Here is a 19,170-nt window from a genome sequence, read left to right as displayed (position 1 = left end):
GAGGGCCTTTCTGTGCGGAGTTTGCATGTTCTCCCCGTGTCCCCGTGGGGTTCCTCTGGGTGCTCCGGTTTCCCCCACAGTCTAAAGACATGCAGGTTAGGTTGCGGAGTTTGCATGTTCTCCCCGTGTCCACGTGGGTTTCCTCCGGTTTCCCCCACAGTCCAAAGACATGCAGGTTAGGTTAACTGGTGACTCTAAATTGACCATAGGTGTGAATGGTTGTCTGTGTCTATGTGTCAGCCCTGTGATGACCTGGTGACTTGTCCAGGGTGTACCCTGCCTTTTGCCCGTAGTCAGCTGGGATAGGCTCCAGCTTGCCTGCGACCCTGTAGAACAGGATAAAGCAGCTAGAGATAATGAGATGAGATGAGATCTCAATGAACACAAAAAATTTCCAAAATGTTGACAAGACAAAGTTTAATTTCACATCTGTTTAACTTGAAGTCACGTGATCAATTGAACAGAGATGGCGGCTTAAAATCTAGCTCCTAGGCCAACTTTGCCAAATAGTAGTTTTATATGGTTCTTATTTCGATATTGTGCCACTTTGCACTTGCTAAAGACAGTTAAGGCCAAATGGCAAACAAGAACAAAACCCAGCATCACGATACCGATGCCATTGCAGAGGCATTACTGGAGAAACTCGAGCCGCGTTTTTCCCAGATTCAACAGGTTGGGATCGACAACGACGGAAAGCTAACGGCTATCCATACACAACTAGCATTGTTAACGGCAAGCCTTGACTCTATCAGGTCTGATGTGGACAATCTTAAAACTACAGTGGAAAGCAAGTCAAGTACACTCGATAGCCATAGCCGCGCTTTTCAAGAACTGGAGGTGAAGCTAGCAGACATGGAGGACAGAAATCGAAGATGCAATATCCGAATCATTGGGTTGAAAGAGAGGCTCTAATGCTATCCAATATCTCTCGCGCTCCCTGCCCCTATGGTTCCTGAAACTTGCAGATGTTCAGGTCGAGATTATGAGAGTCCACCGAATTTACCGTGATAGCTCAAAGAAGAATGCCACCACTAATCATACGTTGATTTTTAATGTACTTCGCTACACAACCAGGCAGGCGATTTTGCAGGTTGCACGGAAAACTCCTCTCTCTATCGAGGGTTGCAAAGTCCGCTTCTCCCCGGATTACAGCAACTACATGGTCAAACGACGTCAAGCTTTCCATCAAGCTATGGATTCAGCGCGACACAAAGGTCTGGATTTTTTCCTGCTCTACCCGGCAACTCTGAAGATTAAGGAGGGCGCTCAGTATAGAGCATTTACCGCCGCTAAGGATGCTGAAAACTACGTAAACCGTGCTGTTTCCCATCCACCTGTATCAGCAGTGTCCAACATGTCAGACACTATAACGGGAAACACAATGGAAGAAGAGGATTAAACCAACTACCTGATGTGCATGGACTCTTGGTACCTCGTTTTGTTTTAATCTCTCAACGTGTCATAGTCCTTGCATTGTTATGTGCTATGCTTGCAGTGACTGAGAATCAGAATGCCTTAACTTTATTATCGAATTCATTTGAATTGTTCTCCGTTAACTAGGCCCACTACGTCTATGCTAGAGTCTCCTCTCTATTGTGTCTGCAGTTTTTGTCTCATCTCATTATCTGTAGCCGCTTTATCCTGTTCTACAGGGTCGCAGGCAAGCTGGAGCCTATCCCAGCTGACTACGGGTGAAAGGCGGGGTACACCCTGGACAAGTCGCCAGGTCATCACAGGGCTGACACATAGACACAGACAACCATTCACACTCACATTCACACCTACGGTCAATTTAGAGTCACCAGTTAACCTAACCTGCATGTCTTTGGACTGTGGGGGAAACCGGAGCACCCGGAGGAAACCCACGCGGACACGGGGAGAACATGCAAACTCCGCACAGAAAGGCCCTCGCCGACCACGGGGCTCGAACCCAGACCTTGCTGTGAGGCGACAGCGCTAACCACTACACCACCATGCCGCCTCTGCAGTTTTTGTGCTTTTTGTTTTTGACGCCTTTATAAGAATGTGTCGATCTAAAGCTAATGTAGTGTGAAACCAACTATTATTGTAGCCACATAATTCTGGGCTGGTGTTCCTTTTTGCTGCCCCATATCCAATCTTGATCACAGACCGACTTTGATTGTTAGCTTTTTGGCTCTGTTTTTCCCCTCTCTCTCTCGTTTCTCCCTTTGTATCACTGTCTCGTCTGTTTGTGTTTTTTTGTGTCTTACATGTTTTGTGTGTGGAGGGACTTAACTTTGGATGCACTACTGTCAGGACTTAACGAAGTGAAGGGCAATGGCAATATGCCTCCCCATGTTTAATTTAGTACGCTACTTTTTTGATAATGGGTGACCTTTCATTTTTAGTTTGGAACTGTGGCGGACTGAATGCTCCTCATAAACGAGCCAGCAGTCTGAGCTTACTGAAAAATAGGAACGTTGACATTGCGTTATTACAGGAGACGCATCTACTACAGGCTGATAACCGCCGTCTGGCTAAGAGATTTTATCATACAATTGCACCTTCCTTAGCTTGCACAAAAACAAAAGGAGTAGCCATTGTTGTCAAATGGAATCTCCCAATTAAAGTGCTATCTTGGTCAGACGATTCAGGCAGGATTGTGATCTCCACAATAGCATTTATTACCAGGAAAATTGCTCTGGTATCAGCTTATGTGCCAAATAATTTTGATGGCAGTTTCTTCAATATTCTCACTGCGGGCGGCACGGTGGTGTAGTGGTTAGCGCTGTCGCCTCACAGCAAGAAGGTCTGGGTTCGAGCCCCGTGGCCGGCGAGGGCCTTTCTGTGTGGAGTTTGCATGTTCTCCCCGTGTCCGTGTGGGTTTCCTCCGGGTGCTCCGGTTTCCCCCACAGTCCAAAGACATGCAGGTTAGGTTAACTGGTGACTCTAAATTGACCGTAGGTGTGAGTGTGAATGGTTGTCTGTGTCTATGTGTCAGCCCTGTGATGACCTGGCGACTTGTCCAGGATGTACCCCGCCTTTCGCCCGTAGTCAGCTGGGATAGGCTCCAGCTTGCCTGCGACCCTGTAGAACAGGATAAAGCGGCTAGAGATAATGAGATGAGATTCTCACCAGCCAAATGCTGGAGTTAACAGACTGTTCTTTTATTGTTAGTGCAGATTTTCATGCTGTATGGGACCCAAATACTGACTGGTCAAATGCAAGGGCAACAGGGGAGCAGGCACAGGCCACAAGTGCTCTGAAATCATGGGCCAGCAGCTTGGGGCTTATAGATATTTGGCATGCAGTCAATCCCACCTGTAAGGATTATTCCTTTTTTTCAGGTAGACATCAATCCTTCTCTAGGATTGATTTTCTTTTTGCATCTCCTCAATTATTTCATTCCATTGAGAAGGCGGTGTTACTTCCAATAGCACTGTCTGACCATAAAGGTGTCCTTTGCTCCACCACCCTCAACAGGCTGTCTCAACGTGCTGTTAGATGGCGTTTCAATACTTCTTTGTTGAGAAATTAATCTTATATCGCTCAGTTCATCGCAGAATTTCAGATATTTGCAGAACGTAATGTTGGCTCTGTAGCAGACCCCAGGATATTGTGGGATGCAATAAAAGGTTTTATTAGGAGCAATGCTACACTATTCTGTTCCAGTAAACGCAAAGCTAGGTCACTTCAGCTTCAAAATCTTGAAACTGAATTCACCAGGTTAGACTCACTGCTGCAAACAAATTTCACTGATCAAATAGCTTTGGAACGATCACTGGTCAAGAAAGAAATAACCAACATTCTAAAACAGGAATCTGAATTTCTAATTCATAGGACGAGACAGCGCTACTTTTCCACGGCGCTAGGCCTAGTCACTTACTTGCCATGAGAATTAGGTCCAGTGATCATTTTGCAGATATACCTGACATTAAATCTACAGACGGCATCGTCAAAACTGATCCTGAGGAGATCAATAAAACCTTTCAGGCCTTCTACTCCGATTTATATGAATCAGAGGTTTCTTTGGACAAAACCCACTGTGACAGTTGGTTAAATCAGCTGGACTTGCCTCAATTATCAGTAGAGGAATCAGCTGACTTAGACAAAGTGATTACCATAGAGGAATTAAGTGCGGCAGTACAGAGTATGCAAAGGGGTAAATCACCAGGCTTTGATGGGATACCCCCTGAGTTTTGTGCAACTTTCTGGGAACAGCTGGGTCCCTTCCTTCTTGACATGATTAACTTCTGTATTGAGAAGGGCGAGTTTTCAAGGGATGTCAACACAGCTTTGATTTCCTTGCTCTTGAAAAAAGATAACGATCCATCTGAATGCTCTAGCTACAGACCTCTGAGCCTGTTAAACTCTGTAAAAATCTTTGCAAAACTCCTAGCCCGCCGTCTAGAGTCCTCATCTCATCTCATTATCTGTAGCCGCTTTATCCTGTTCTACAGGGTCGCAGGCAAGCTGGAGCCTATCCCAGCTGACTACGGGTGAAAGGCGGGGTACACCCTGGACAAGTCGCCAGGTCATCACAGGGCTGACACATAGACACAGACAACCATTCACACCTACGGTCAATTTAGAGTCACCAGTTAACCTAACCTGCATGTCTTTGGACTGTGGGGGAAACCGGAGCACCCGGAGGAAACCCACGCGGACACGGGGAGAACATGCAAACTCCGCACAGAAAGGCCCTCGCCGGCCACGGGGATCGAACCCAGGACCTTCTTGCTGTGAGGCGACAGCGCTAACCACTACACGACCGTGCCGCCCCGTCTAGAGTCCTATATGTCAAAATTAGTTAAGCCTGACCAAACAGGATTCATAAAAACGAGAATGGCAGCAGATAATGTTAGACGCCTTCTACACATTATTGATGCTGCAGAGGGGAGCAAGATGCCAATGTCACTGCTTTCTCTGGATGCAATGAAAGCTTTCGACAGACTCGAGCAGTCATTTTTATGGTCAGTCTTAGAGGTGATGGGCTTTGGTAATACTTTCATTGGAATGATTAAAGTTATGTATTCTAACCCGTCAGCCCGAGCCTTAACCGGACGCATCTTTTCCTCCTTATTTCCAGTTTCTAGATCCTCACGCCAAGGTTGTCCCCTGAGCCCTGCGTTATTTGTCCTCTCCCTAGAGCCTCTGGCTCAAGCCATTCGCCAATCTAGTATGGTGTCGCCAATATGTATTCGTAATACACAGCATCACCTCTCACTGTTTGCGGATGATGTTATGGTACTTTTAGAAAACCCCTCTCAGTCTATTCCTCACCTTTTGTCCATATGTGAGGAGTATGGTAGCTTGTTTGGTTTTAGAATTAACTGGTCAAAATCTGCGCTACTTCATTTGAATGACTCCGCTAGCAATTTAAGCATCTCTGTCAACACCAATGAACAATGCTTTGAAAGACATGGAAAAATGGGTGTGTCTCCCCATGTCTATTCAAGCTCGTATCTCGGTGGTTAAAATGAATGTTTTGCCCAGGATTAATTTTGTGAGTTCCATGCTCCCTCTTTCCCCTCCTTATGGTTATTGGCATAAACTGCAGTCAGCAGTATCTAAATTTATTTGGAAAGGCAAGCGGTCGCGACTTAAGATGTCCGCTTTACAGAGGAGGAAGGAAGATGGTGGCCTTTCAGTTCCCAACTTGAAATTTTATTTTTGGTCCTTTGTGTTAAGACCTCTCCTTATCTGGTTTGATCCAGATGCCTCTGCTTCCTGGCATACTTTAGAAGGTACTATGACAGAACCATGGTCACTACATGATGTTCTCTTTGCCAACATTTCTTTTTTTTTGTCTTTTTTTAAGAAAATAAATCAACTTAAAGAAATTAAATTAAATTACAGAGTGCAGTGTAATAGACAATGAACAAACCCCCCCACGCCCCACTCAGCTCACCATGACCAACACAACTACTACTGGTTATTCATGCGATATAAAAGGTACAACCATAACAGCCACACATTCAATCAGGCAGTACCTCTAAATTAGTTAAATAAGAAAGAAAGGGTTGCCATTTGTGGAAAAATTTGGCCATACAGCCTCTCAACATGTATTTAATCTTCTCAAGTTTTAAAAAAAACATGATGTCTGTAAGCCACCGGGAGATAGAAGGATATTTAGCAGATTTCCAATGTAACAGTAATAAACGTCTTGCTAGTAAGGATGTGAAAGCTATAATATCCTTTTGTGTAGAGTTAAAGGACATGGGACATGAAACATAAATGCACGCTATATCAGTTTCTTTCCATTAAAAATATGAAATAATTGCATCAACAAATACAAAATTATCTATTAAATTTAGCAAAATCGTTATATTCGTGATGATTATATGGCATTTCTGCTCGAGCTCCGATATGCATATTTTACAACCGGAAGAGCCGCTGTCACGTGATCATACGTCACAAAAACTTTCTGGTACAGCACAAGCGGGTAGATGAATATGGAGAAGTGTGAATCGTGATGATGACGAATGCGACAAAATAGTTTTTGTGTCTTGGATGACAAGAAAATTGTTTCATTTTTAGAGTGTTTAACGTACATTGAACATCATGGTGTATTGCGACCTCCCAGTCAGTCAGACGTGCTGTCACTCCTGTTAGCAATGTAGCTAGGCTCAGTATGGCCAATGGTATTTTTTGGGGCTGTAGTTAGATGCGACCAAACTCTTCAACGTTCTTCCTGTTTACATAGGTTTATATGACCAGTGATATGAAACAAAGTTCAGTTACACAAATTGAAACGTGGCGATTTTCTATGCTATGGAAAGTCCGCACTATAATGACAGGCGTACTAACACCTTCTGTGCGCTTCGGCAGCGCATTGATACCTTCACTCAGAGTTGTACCATTTTTTTAGACAGGGCGGACGGACCAGGGCATTCGCCCACCTGGCCATGCCCGACGAGGAGCGCTCTTGGCCGGCTTGGGAGGCAGACGGCAGCCCCTCCTGGAAGTGTGGTTTTACTATGGGCCTCATGCTGTAAGGATTAGTATTATAATTTTGGGTGTATCAATTATTGATTATCATAATTCTGACTCGTTTCGCCATTTTGAATGTTTTCATCTCGGACTCTGGAAGCATTGTATCTCAATCAATCTCGAAAAATATCAGCAAAAAAAACCTAGCTTGCAACGGACTTTAGCTAGATCTATGATGAACTTTCAATGTCTCATCTCATCTCATTATCTCTAGCCGCTTTATCCTTCTACAGGGTCGCAGGCAAGCTGGAGCCTATCCCAGCTGACTACGGGCGAAAGGCGGGGTACACCCTGGACAAGTCGCCAGGTCATCACAGGGCTGACACATAGACACAGACAACCATTCACACTCACATTCACACCTACGCTCAATTTAGAGTCACCAGTCAACCTAACCTGCATGTCTTTGGACTATGGGGGAAACCGCAGCACCCGGAGGAAACCCACGCGGACACGGGGATGTAGCGTGTATCGAGTGTGGGTGGAGCACAGAGGACGGCAGGACAGCGTTTGGAGGCAGACAAGGTGATTTATTTTTATAACTTTTCAGTCTAATAATCTTATTCATTCATTCACACACACACACTCGTCTGGTCCCGGGTTGCACTCCCTCTCCTCTCTCTCTGCCTCCTTAAATGGGGAGCGGTTACTGGGAAAAAACACACACAAACAGGTTAATTATCCTCAGGTGTCGCGATTCTGCCACTCACCTTCCCCGGCTCCACCCTCCTGTCACAGACCGGCGCTTGACCATGCCCCCGCTGCCACATACCCCCACCGCCCGACTCAGGCCGGGCGCTCGTCCGGCCCACAGCCGACTCCCCCCCCCCCTTGACGGGAGAGGAAGTCCGCCACGACCATCTGCGCCCCCGGCCTGTGGACCACCTTGAAGTTGAAGGGTTGGAGTGCCAGATACCAACGGGTGATCCGCGGGTTGGCATCCTTCATGCGGTGGAGCCACTGGAGGGGCGCGTGGTCCAAACAGAGAGTGAAAGAGCGCCCCAGCAGGTAGTAACGGAGGGCGAGGACCGCCCACTTAATCGCCAGGCACTCTTTTTCAATTGTGCTGTAGTGCCCCTCACGCACTGACAGCTTCCGGCTGATGTACAGGACCGGGCGGTCCTCCCCCCCACCTGCTGGGACAAAACGGCCCCCAGCCCTCTGTCCGACGCGTCGGTCTGCAACACAAAAGGGAGAGAGAAGTCAGGGGAGTGTAAAAGTGGCCCCCCACACAGTGCAGCCTTTACCTCAGAGAAAGCCCGCTGGCACTGCTCCGTCCACTGGACCGGATCTGGCGCCCCCTTTTTAGTGAGGTCAGTCAGCGGGCTGGTGACGTCCGAATAATTAGGTATAAACCTACGATAGTAGCCAGCCAGCCCCAGGAACTGCCTCACCCCCTTTTTGGTCTTGGGCCTCGGGCAGGCCGCAATCGCTGCTGTCTTATTAATTTGGGGACGCACCTGCCCGTTGCCCAAGTGGAAGCCCAGATACCGTACTTCCACCCGCCCAATCGCACACTTCTTCGGGTTGGCAGTGAGTCCCGCCCGCCTCAGCGACCTAAGGACAGCCCTCAGGTGTTGTAGGTGCCGCTGCCAATCATTACTATAAATGATGATATCATCTAGGTACGTGGCCGCATAGGTGGCGTGGGGCCGGAGGACCCGGTCCATCAGCCGCTGAAACATAGCGGGTGCCCCAAACAGCCCAAAAGGAAGTGTGACGAACTGGTGTAAGCCGAACGGTGTGGAAAAGGCCGTTTTTTCCCGGGATAATGGAGTCAAGGGGATCTGCCAATATCCCTTCGTCAAATCCAGTGTCGAGTAAAAGCGAGCCGTGCCTAGTCGATCGAGCAGCTCATCAATACGAGGCATTGGGTACGCGTCAAATTTAGACACCACTTTGACTTTCCTATAGTCCACACAGAACCGGACCGAGCTGTCGGCCTTGGGAACCAAGACCACCGGGCTGCTCCAGTCACTGTGGGACTCCTCGACGATGCCCATTTCGAGCATGGCCTGAAGTTCTTCCCGAACCACCTTTTTTTTGTGTTCGGGTAATCTATAAGGATGGCTCCGCACTACCACCCCCGGGGGCGTCTCTATGTGGTGTTCTATGAGGTTAGTGCGACCGGGCAGGGGCGAGAACACATCCGAAAACTCGGCCTGCAACTGGGCGACCTCCGTGAGTTGGGTCGGGGAGAGGTGGTCTCCACAGGGGACCGGAGAGGTACGTGATGCCAATGACCCTTTTTGGACCTCCGGCCCCAGCTCCGCCTTCTCCGGAACTACCGACACCAACGCCACGGGGACCTCCTCGTTCCAGCGTTTCAGTAGATTGAGGTGGTAGATCTGTAGCGCCCCCTCCCTGTCCGTTCGCCTAACCTCATAGTCGACGTCCCCGACTCGCCGTGTGACCTCAAAGGGTCCTTGCCACTTGGCGATTAATTTGGAGCTCGACGTGGGCAACAGGACGAGTACCTTATCTCCCGGAGTGAACTCTCTAAGGCACGTGCCCTTGTTGTACAGGCGGGCTTGCCGTTCCTGGGCCTGCCGCAAATTCTCCTGAGTTAGGTGTGTGAGCGTGTGGACTTTTGCACGCAGATCCATAACGTACTGAATTTCGTTTTTGCTCGGTGAAGGTCCCTCCTCCCAATTTTCCCGCAGTACATCTAAGATGCCGCGCGGCTTACGCCCATATAATAATTCAAACGGGGAGAACCCCGTGGAGGCTTGGGGGACCTCTCGCACTGCAAACAACAAGGGTTCGAGCCACTTATCCCAGTTATGTGCGTCCTCACTTACGAATTTTTTGATAATATTCTTGAGGGTGCGGTTGAACCGTTCAACTAAACCGTCCGTCTGTGGGTGATAAACGCTGGTGCGGATCGGCTTAATACCCAGTAGCCCATACAGTTCGCTCAGTGTTCGTGACATAAATGAGGTGCCTTGGTCAGTCAGAATCTCTTTCGGGATTCCAACCCGGGAGATGACGTGGAAGAGGGCCTCCACAATACTGCGTGCTGAGATATTGCGAAGAGGCACCGCTTCCGGGTATCGCGTTGCATAGTCCACCAGAACCAATATAAAGCGGTACCCTCGTGTTGACCGATCTAATGGCCCGACGAGATCATCCCAATTCTTTCGAACGGGGTCTCGATTAATGGTAGGGGGCGCAAGGGCGCTTTTGGAATGGGCGCTGGATTTACTAACTGGCATTCGCGGCACGCCGTACACCACTTACGGACGTCGCCGCGAATCCCCGGCCAATAGAATCGGGCCATTATCCGGGCGAGTGTCTTATCCTGCCCGAGGTGTCCAGCCATGGGATTAAAGTGAGCCGCCTGAAATACCAATTCCCGGCGGCTCTTTGGAATTAGCAATTGGTTGACTTGCTCTTTCGTCTGAGTGTCCTGCGTCACTCGGTATAACCTATCCTTCAAAATGGAAAAATAGGGGAAGGAGGGGGTGGCGCCCGGCTGGAGCGTCTGACCATCGATTACTCTCACTTGGTCAAACGCGTGTCGCAGAGTCTCGTCTCGCGATTGTTCCAGTGGGAAATTCGCGAGGGATTCCCCAATAGAAAGAGGAGGGGCCGGTGGCTCCTCACTCTGTCGCGGAGATGACGTAGACGGCTCTGCGACCGCAGCTCCAGCCAAAGCGACACCGGGACCCTCCCCTGTTAACCGGCAGGACCCACTCTTTATTAGGCGTGCCATTAAACCCCGAAATCCCGGCCAATCAGTCCCCAAGATCAAAGAGTGGGTAAGGCGAGGATTAACCGCCGCCTTCACTATCGATTTCTCCCCTCTGAAATGTATGTGGACCGACACCAACGGGTAGCTGTGAATATCCCCGTGCACACACAACACCTTCACCCCTTGTGCTCCCCCAATGCCTCGTCTTGCACCAGGCTTTGGCGGATCGAGGTCTGATTGCAACCTGAATCCACCAACGCCTGATATGTAGCCCCTTGTACACTTACCGGTATGCGATACGCTCCGGCCCGATCGAGGGCAGCCTCTGGCGCGTCGGGGATCCGCACCACCGCCCCCACCTCCATCGCTGCACACTGTTGCTGCAGGTGGCCCGGATCCCCGCAGCGCCAGCAAACCGGCCCGGGCCTTCCCTCTGCAGCTGTGTTCTGGGGCTCACTCACCTGAGGGGGGGTAGAGACAGACACAGAGGGGAGAAACGGGAGGGCACCACGGGTGCGGCGGGCCGGCTGGGGTGGAGCCGGCCCCCGCCTCCGCGGTGGGGGAATGGGGCGAGGACGGGACACGGGAGGAGGGGGGGGAGAAAGAGAGAGAGAAGAGGAGAAAGAAGATGCTGTCGTCCGCTGTCCTGCTGCCGGAACAGCCGTCAGATGATCCTCCGCCAGTCCCACGGCCTGATCCAGCGACGCCGGGCGGTGGCACTGGACCCACTCCGCGGTTCCAGCTGGTAAGTGGGCGATGAACTGTTCCAGCACCACCTGGTCGATGATTCCCTCGGCGTCGCGATCTTCGGCCCTCAGCCACCGCCAGCAGGCGTCCCGGAGCTGCTGGCCGAACGCGAACGGGCTGCCGACTTCCTCCATCCGCAGCGCGCGGAAGCGCTGGCGCTGCTGCTCCGGCGTGCGCCCCACGTGCTGGAGGACAGCCCGGCGAAGGTTGGCGTAGGCCAGCCTGCGATCGGCGGGGAGCTGTAGCGCGGCCAGCTGCGCCTCTCCCGTCAGGAGGGGGAGGAGGCGCGCCGCGCGCTGCTCCATCGGCCACCCCGAGGCTTCGGCGACCTGCTCGAACAATGTGATGAAAGCCTCGGGGTCGTCCTGCGGGCCCATCTTGGTCACGGTGAGGGGAGACGGGCCCGCGGCCGGGGCGCTGGTGGACCCCGCCGACGCGAGGAGACGCCGGAACGCCTCTCGATCTTCCTGCTGGGCCAGCACCAGGGCTTCGAAGCGGCGCTCCTGCTCCTTTCGGAGCGTGACAAGTGCCTGGTGCTGGCTCTGCTGAGCCGTGGCGAGGGCGTGGACCAAGTCCGCGAACGGGGAGGATTCCATGGGGCTGCTGTGTTGGTGCTCCACCTTTTCCCAGGTTTCGGCACCACTGTAGCGTGTATCGAGTGTGGGTGGAGCACAGAGGACGGCAGGACAGCGTTTGGAGGCAGACAAGGTGATTTATTTTTATAACTTTTCAGTCTAATAATCTTATTCATTCATTCACACACACACACTCGTCTGGTCCCGGGTTGCACTCCCTCTCCTCTCTCTCTGCCTCCTTAAATGGGGAGCGGTTACTGGGAAAAAACACACACAAACAGGTTAATTATCCTCAGGTGTCGCGATTCTGCCACTCACCTTCCCCGGCTCCACCCTCCTGTCACAGACTGGCGCTTGACCACGCCCCCGCTGCCACAGGGGAGAACATGCAAACTCCACACAGAAAGGCCCTCGCCGGCCCTGGGGCTCGAACCCAGGACCTTCTTGCTGTGAGGCGACAGCGCTAACCACTACACCACCGTGCCGCCCCAACTTTCAATGTATGATACAAAAATAATACTTCTTTCAACAGATCATTAGCCTTTGAGCAGAATTGTTTTTAACTTACCAGGAAGTGTTATCGAGCCGACCGCTTTCAGTTTCATGGGGATTGAATGAACTCTCACTCTCAGAATCATCTGACCCGTCAGAGTAAAGACAAGATCTATGTTCATGTGAATTTCCAGCTATCGGTTCGAATTGATAGGGTCTAACTTCACATCTCTGTGAAACATCGGGAATGTCACTGTCGATGGTGTCCATTTCGGTAACCTGTTTACATTAGATACCCAAGCGCTGGCTCCTTGAAAAGTTTTTGTGACGTCACGGGTCACGTGACCGCTTAGCTAATTAACGAATCATTGTTTTACGCTGATGTATAAAAAAAGTTGAATAATGTGATGATTTTCACATTTTTGACGCCCTGCAGTGATTTAGATGGCATTTCTTATGTCCTTTATACATAATTATACCCAGAAAAAAAATCCATGTCCCATGTCCTTTAAGTGCAAGTGAGGGGTCAGGAATCCCAAATATAGCAATCAGAGGGCAAGGTTGGAGATTTAACCCAAGAACAGTCGACATAATAGTAAAATAACCCGCCCAGAATCCTTTCAGAACAGGACAAAGAAAAAACATGTGGCTAAGCTGACAAGGAGAGCCGTGACATTTATCACATTTGTCCTCAACTTCCGAATACAGTTCAGATAGTCTGGATTTAGAGAAATGTGCCCTGTATAAGACCTTAAATTGAATAAGTCCAAGACGAGCACAAGAGGTGGTAGATCGTACCCTCTCTATGGCCTGTTCCCAGAACTCCTCGTGTATTTGTATTCCCAATTCCCCTTCCCAAGTACACTTAAGTTTAGCATTTGAGTGGTCACTAAAAGCCAAGATAATATCATACAACTTTGAAATGATTCCCTTGTGATGAGGAATAAATGATAGCATGGTTTCCAACTTTGCCAACGTTTCTAATAAACAATGCCAGCTACGCTTTGGCCCTATTATCTCTCATCTCATCAAGGTTTGGAGATTGGTCGCAACATATCGCCATATTTCATGTAACTGGCATACACTTTCTCCATTATTTAATAATAAAGCACTTTTGATTGGTGGTAGGCCTATAACGGCTCCACAGTGGGAACAGAGGGGGGTTCATTATCTAAAAGACATATTTAGTGAGGTTGGCTTGTTACCTTTCTCTGATTTACAAAACACATACAGTCTGCCACAATCCTCATTTTTCTTTTACCTTCAGTTAAGATCAGCACTTAAGGCATATGGTGTCCCCTGGCAGAGATCTTTGCCCACCCATCCAATCAGGAAATTATTTACTGTGCAGTCAAAAACCAAGGGTATGGTGTCTAGGCTTTATCAGTTTCTGGTGATACCTGGCCGCTTTGGCCTCCCTGTAGAGAGGAGCTGGGAATGCAATTGCCCAGATCTGAATGACGAACTTGATTGGCATGATGTATGGTCTAACATCACAGAAGTATCACGCAATCCAGACCACCAGCAGATCCACTACAATTTCATTAATAGGACATACCTCTGCGATGACCTGGCGACTTGTCCGGGGTGTACCCCGCCTTTCGCCCGTAGTCAGCTGGGATAGGCTCCAGCTTGCCTGCGACCCTGTAGAACAGGATAAAGCGGCTAGAGATGATGAGATGAGGACGTACCTCACCCCTGTGAAAATGCATCACATGAAAATAATTAGCAGTCCTTTATGCACTTCCTGCCCACTAAAAGCTCAAGGTACATATCTTCACATGATCTGGGATTGCTCTCCTGCCTATCAGTTTTGGAACAATATTACATCCAATCTGTCTACCTTGATTAATGATACTATACCTGTTACTATTAGTGTTTTGATTTTGAATGACCTGTCAGCCCTTCATGTCTCTAAAGTGCTAAAGCGTGCTGTATTTGCTGGACTTACAGCGGCTAAGAAAATGATTGCAACTTGCTGGAAACCACCTCATGACCTGTCTATTCGAACTTGGACCCTCCTTTTCTTGGATGTCATATACAGTATATGGAGCTCTCTACAGCTCGTATAAATGGAGCATCGGAAAAGACTCTGGACACTTGGCTCAGTGTTGCTGAATCTTTGAAACGCATGCTGTAGGCTTGTGCTAAGCCTTTTTACTTCTGTTTGTGCATATGTCTGATCATTTATGTTTTATGTCTGTCCCTCTGTAAGTGTCTTTTTGTTTGGTTGTATGTTTGTGTGTTTGTGCACGTCCATCTCTGTATGTCTTCTTTGTATGCACCAGACCGTGTTTTTAATATTGTGGTGTTATTACACTACCGTTCAAAAGTTTGGGGTCACTTTGAAATTTCCTTATTTTTGAAAGAAAAGCACTGTTCTTTTCAATGAAGATCACTTTAAACTAATCAGAAATCCACTCTATACATTGCTAATGTGGTAAATGACTATTCTAGCTGCAAATGTCTGGTTTTTGGTGCAATATCTCCATAGGTGTATAGAGGCCCATTTCCAGCAACTCTCACTCCAGTGTTCTAATGGTACAATGTGTTGCTCATTGCCTCAGAAGGCTAATGGAGGATTAGAAAACCCTTGTACAATCATGTTAGCACAGCGGAAAACAGTTGAGCTCTTTAGAGAAGCTATAAAACTGACCTTCCTTTGAGCAGATTGAGTTTCTGGAGCATCACATTTGTGGGGTCGATTAAATGCTCAAAATGGCCAGAAAAATGTCTTGACTCTATTTTCTATTCATTTTACAACTTATGGTGGTAAATAAAAGTGTGACTTTTCATGGAAAACACAAAATTGTCTGGGTGACCCCAAACTTTTGAACGGTAGTGTATGTCTCCCTCCTTCCCATCTTTCCTCTCTGTGTTTTTGTCCTGGGACACGTTCTTATGTCTTGGGCATATTGTGTGTAATTGGAAGGTACAATATGACAATATAATGGTGTTCTACAACCCTGCGTGACTATACTCAATAAAAACATTTGATCGCAAAAAAACCCCATCTGTTTAACTTATAACATGAAAGTAAGGTTAATAATATAACTTAGATTACACATTTTTTAGTTTTACTCAAATTAGGGTGGTGCAGAAATGAGTACACCCCACAACAAAAATACTACATCTAGTGCTTTGTATGGCCTCCATGATTTTTAATGACAGCACCAAGTCTTCTAGGCATGGAGTGAACAAGTTGGCGACATTTTGCAACATCAATCTTTTTCCATTCTTCAACAACGACCTCTTTTAGTGACTGGATACTGGATGGAGAGTGATGCTCAACTTGTCTCTTCAGAATTCCCCATAGGTGTTCGATTGGGTTCAGATCAGGAGACGTACTTGGCCACTGAATCACTTTCACGCTGTTCTTCTTCAGAAATCCAACAGTGGCCTTAGATGTGTGTTTAGTCATGTTGGAAAAGTGCACGACGACCAAGGGCACGGAGTGATGGTAGCATCTTCTCTTTCAGTATAGAGCAATACATCTGTGAATTCATGACGCCATCAATGAAATGCAGCTCCCCGACACCAGCAGCACTCATGCAGCCCCACATAAGGACACTGCCACCACCATGTTTCACTGTAGGCACCATGCATTTTTCTTTGTATTCCTCACCTTTGCGACACCATACAGTTTTGAAGCCATCAGTTCTAAAAACATTTATCTTGGTCTCATCACTCCAGAGTATAGAGTCCCAGTAGTCTTCATCTTTGTCAGCATGGGCCCTGGCAAACTCTAGGCGGGCTTTTTTGTGCCTGGGCTTTAGGAGAGGTTTCTTTCATGGACGGCATCCATGCATGCCATTCCTCTGCAGTGTACGCCGGATTGTGTCACGGGAAATAGTCACCCCAGTTTGGCTTTCTACTTCTTTAGATAACTGCAGTGAACTTGCATGCTGATTTTCTTCAACCTTTCTCATCAGAAGACGCTCCTGTCGAGGTGTTAACTTCCGTGGACGACCTGGACGTCTCTGTGAGATGGTTGCAGTTCCATCTTTCTTAAATTTTTGTACCACTTTTGCTACAGTATTCTGACTGATAAGTGAAGTTTTGCTGATCTTCACGTAGCCTTCACCTTTGTGGTGTAAAGAAATTATTTTCTTTCTCAGGTCTTGTGTCATTTCTCTTCCATGTGGTGCCATTGCTGACAGCATGAAATGGGAAGGGGTTTTCTTTAAGTAACACCCTTTTATAGTCCACTGTCTGCTGGACACCTGTGTAATGACTGACGAGACTCACCTGTGATTGTATTCTTGTTAAATTAGACATTTGTAGTCTACAGTTTAGCTTTGCTCCAGAGACTTTCAGTGGGGTGTACTCACTTTTGCACCACCCTAATTTGAGTAAAACTGAAAAATGTGTAATCTAAGTTGTATTATTAACCTTACTTTCACGTTATAAGTTAAACAGATGTTATATTAAACTTTGTCTTGTCAACATTTTGGAAATTGTTTGTGTTCATTGATCTATTGTTTAAAATGTTACTTTTCAAAGGGGGTGTACTCATTTACGCTCAGCACTGTAAGCTTTGTTACAAAATTCCCAAGTGAAATCTTTTCATGCGTGAACTTCAGTGCAGTGACCCCCATGTTGTATAAATATTTTTATAAATATTGTAAAAGCTTGATATATATGTATAAATATGCATCATATTTATAACTAATTTATTTTGTAGTAAATGCTATTCGAACAGTAAAGTCTTAGTGTTTAAGTCTAGGCTGAAAACATATCTTTTGAGTCAAGCCTTTGGTTTCTAGCTTTTTATTAGGTAAAGGAGATCTGGAGGGTCCTCAGGCATAGAGTGTTTTGGTAAACTGGGGTGTATGGATGCTGTGCGTCCCCCCACACACACGTTCACTCAGGTTTGTTGACAGTGTAGTGACTGGCTGTTTTATGTCCCAGGGCTCCCTCATGACTGTGTTACCTTCTGGCTCTCTCTTTTAGTTATGCTGTCTTAGTCGGAGTCCCTGCCTGCACTCAGTGCAAAATGTATCTTGTTCTTAACCATTAGGTGACACCAGGCATACCTAACAACCTGTGGTTTCTTTCTCCCATTCCCCTCTCTCTCTCTCTCTCTCTCTCTCTCTCAAGTTACATGTCGATCCTGAGACACCAGCAATGCTGATCCATCCTGATGCCCTGCTTCTGCCTAGAGTCTCATCGCTTCGTTCCTGTGGAGGACGGCCTCATATGGACAGTCGAAAGACGCACATATGGCCCTTTTCCACTACCCTTTTTCAGCTCACTTCAGCTCACTTCAGCCCGACACGGCTCGCGTTTCGACTACCAAAGAACAGCACGACTCAGCTCGCTTCAGCCCTGCTCAGCCCCTAAAACTCGCACCGTTTTGGAGTGGGGCTGAAACGAGCCAAAGCGAGCCGAGTGAGGCTGGGGGCATGAGCAGACACTCCCCTGTGCACTGATTGGTGAGGAGGAGTGTCCACACACGCCCCGCGAGCACGCTGGGATCTGTAAACACCGTAAACCCGGAAGAATAATAATTACGAATTACGAGAATTTCTGAAGCCTTATGCGCCTCGCCTCATCTATACGCTCTTGCCAGTATCTGTTGGCGTTGTCGGTGACAACAAGCCACAGCACCAAGACCAGCAACACTAACGACTCCATGTCCTCCATGTTTATTGTTTACTATCCGGGTCGTGAGACTACCGCTTAAAAGATCACTGATGTCACTGTTTGCGCTGCTTAACGACATCACGTGACGTCCACCCACTTTCACTAACTCCACCCAATGTGTCCACCCACTTCCAGCCAGCACGGTTCAGCGCGGTTGTAGTCGAAATGCAACTGCAATAGCCCCACTCAGCTCGACTCAGCCCGACTCAGCACGGCTCAGCCCAGCTCAGCCGCGTTTGTAGTGGAAAAGCGGCATTAGAAGATGGCTCTGGACACTTAGTTTGGCTATGATGTCTGAGGACTACAGTTGACTTGCTAACTTTAGGATTGCGGTTGTCGTGAACAGTTTTGCACTCAAGTCTCCATCAATGAACAGTTTATACTGTAACTTCAACAAAACAGACTTCATGTTAAAACCATAATGAATTTCCTGGTTACACGGTTGCACTTTGTGACTATATAGGACACTGTTATTGAAGCGAGTTATCTATAATCATGCTATCTGTTATCACCCAGATGAGGATGGGTTCCCTTTTGAGTCTGGTTCCTCTCAAGGTTTCTTCCTCGTGTTGTCTGAGAGAGTTTTTCCACAGGCTTGTTCATCAGGGGTAAATAAATTTATTAGGGATAAAATTAGCTCATATGGATTAAAATTTTTAATTTTCTGTAAAGCTGATTTGCGATAATGTCTGTTATTAAAAGCACTATACAAATAAACTTGACTTCACTTAAAGGTAAGGGTGTTCAAAAGCACACGTGACTGTGATGGTCAGATGTCTGCAAACTTTTGGCCATATAGTGTATATGATTGGGCCCCTGTGGATGAGCCAGCAATATTTTTGTTTGAGTACCAAAACCTGGGCGACTGCTTTCACTAAATCTCCTGTGTCTTTTTTTTTTTTCCTGGATACCAAAATAGTTCCTGCTCAGAACAATGCCAACACTTTGCAACTGCTGGAACATCAACGCTCCACCCATGAGCACAGCTTGTAATACAACACCACCTTCTGGTGGTGATAATAATAATAATAATCTCATCTCATCTCATTATCTGTAGCCGCT

The sequence above is a fragment of the Neoarius graeffei genome, chromosome 6 (assembly GCF_027579695.1).
Source record: "Neoarius graeffei isolate fNeoGra1 chromosome 6, fNeoGra1.pri, whole genome shotgun sequence".
Lineage (NCBI taxonomy): Eukaryota > Metazoa > Chordata > Actinopteri > Siluriformes > Ariidae > Neoarius > Neoarius graeffei.
This window is presented reverse-complemented; position numbering follows the sequence as displayed.